Here is a 2499-nt window from a genome sequence, read left to right as displayed (position 1 = left end):
CAGCAGGACAAAAAAGGCAACTCAGTTTCACACTCTGAAATCTGGAATAAAGTCCAAACCTTATGTCATAACTCTCCTATAACTTTGATAAATTAATATTTACTTGTGTTTTTTCCCAACATCTGCAATCCCTCTAGTTCAGTTTTTCAGTGCAATTCTCATAAAAAGTCACTCTGAAAAGTACTTAAGTGTAGAAAAAGGCAGGGAGTAATTTCTTTAACAATGCAGGGGAGAAGAAGTAAGTTTTTCATCCTTTGTTGTCAGTGCATGACACACTGTCTCGCTGAGGAATGCTTCACATACATCAGAAGTTTAAGATGCTGATAGCTCATGGAGCTATAAGGTATAATAACAGCCAGTACGTCACTGTTTCCATTTCCTATCCTGAATTGTAGAGAAGTGACGAGTGCTTTCTACGTACTAATAATAATATTATACAGAAGATGGTGCTGCCAGGGCTGGAGAAGGTGTAAGCTGTATTACCGCTGGGGATACTAGACTCATTTCCAGGCTAACACCATGACAGAACAGGTGGTTGCATGAGTTCCTGTGACGTGGGAGGCTTCAGCTGAGTGCTTTGTCCGTGAACGTGGAATTAAGTTTCTTTAGTTTTACTTTTTTTCGTTTGGTAGTTTTAACCTGTATGAAGCAGAGGTTTCAGAGGAACAAAAGGAAGATGTTATGATGGAATTGGTCTGTTAATGTGCTAGCTTAACACCTTCCTCTCCACCCCCTACCCCCCCAACACCCCCATATAATCATCTTGATATTTCCTGTACAGAAAGAGGATGTAATTAAAATAATTAGCAAATATTTTAGAAACTAGTTCCCTCTTAAATTTTCAGAACACACCCATTCTAATTTGCTAGGTTCCCACGTGGTGTAATTTTCCCCTCTCTCTGTCAGAATAAATTGAGTGACAGAAGCTACTACTTTAATAGTTGTGGTTTAGATAAATGGAATAAATCTTTCTGAAAAAGAAGACCCTTGTCCTAATAAGAGGAAGAAGCATATACAGGTTAAGAATTATTTCTAAGTGGTGATTAATACGCTCAGAAGTATGCCCGTACATCACCGTCATGAGAGAGGTTTTAAAGGCAACACAAGGCCTGTCGGATGAAGCCTAGGAAGGCAGCTGGCAAAATAGGTTCAAGAGGATTTCAAACTTGATCTTAGTGGCTGAGAAACAAAAAATGTTTTAGCTAAGGCAGAACATTAAAAATCAGGCACAGCAAAGTGTAACAACCGAAGCTTATCAGGGACCTGCTGGAATTGGAAAACTACTCCAAGGTCAATGTCCCACGCATGTGCTGTAGAGTGTTTTCAGAATTAAGTGGTAATTGGATTATGGTTTTGTATGCTAATGGTCTTCCCTCAGGGTGCAAAGACACTTTCCGCTTTCATCTTCTCTTGGTCTGCATTGTGTGTTTCTCCTCTTGGTACCTCTCTAAAGGAGCTGGTAGGCATCTCATGCTCTTGAGAAGTTACAGCCCACTTTTAAGAGTGAATATATGGCTATTTTTAAAGCTCAGTAAGGTTTCCCCTTGGATGATACATTTGTTAACTAGGACAACTAAAGGACAAGGTTTTTCTGGGTAGGGGCAAGGGTGCTTGTATAGAGAAATCCACCACATCCCCTTTGTTGTTTTAGGTTTAGGACAACAACCACTGGGCATTTGATGATATTTCACAAGTTTCAGAAGATCTGTTAGATTTTACTCGCCAAATTCCCAAAGATGTCACACTAATTGGTGTCTATTGTATTAGCATATTGTAAGCTTCCCTTCTCATAGCCTGATAAAAAACATAGCACGCAGTTTACTAATTGAGCCTCCTTTCCAATTAGTCAGGCAAGAGCTGTTGTTTGGCCCTGTTCTCTTCTTCCTACATCTCCCAGGAGGTTTTCAGCTGCTCATGCTCACAGTAGTGATCCCTTCTGCTGTTGCTAAGCCGAGCCTCAAAGGAGCAGGCATGCACCCAGTCTGGGAGTCTCAGTTCTCTGCTGACTTCCGACATTCATGCTACTCCCTTTTTTCTCTTCCTCTCAAATGAGTCCTTTTCTGTTTCTCTAAGTCCTCTCAAAATAGTCACTCTTTTTTTTCTGCTAGATGACCAGGAGGTCAGCTGCTTTGCAGCACAGCAGGCTCTGATGATGCCACTGTCTCCCAGGAAGGAGGATACTGCAGCTGCCTGGTGATGGGGAGATGGCGCTACAATGACATCTTGCCAGGCTTAAGTGCCTGCCTGGACTAATGCCATACAAATATCCAGTCCTGATGCTATCAGATGGCCACAGTAGTGCAGGAGCTATTTTATTTAACACCACATAATAACAAATACTTGCTGAATGTATCAAATATTCTCTAGTGCTGCCTGCACTAGTGGCTGCAGGCGTCCTCTCACCTGCTGCCTAGGAGCTACTCCTTGGCTCTGGCACCCCTTCACCTCCATCTGGGAGGAAATGAGGCACCTTCCAGGATCGGTGCGTGGCCAGATCCT

Source organism: Buceros rhinoceros, unplaced genomic scaffold (genome assembly GCF_000710305.1).
Source record: "Buceros rhinoceros silvestris isolate BGI_N320 unplaced genomic scaffold, ASM71030v1 scaffold24208, whole genome shotgun sequence".
Classification (NCBI taxonomy): domain Eukaryota; kingdom Metazoa; phylum Chordata; class Aves; order Bucerotiformes; family Bucerotidae; genus Buceros; species Buceros rhinoceros.
Note: the sequence above shows the minus strand (reverse complement) of the source record.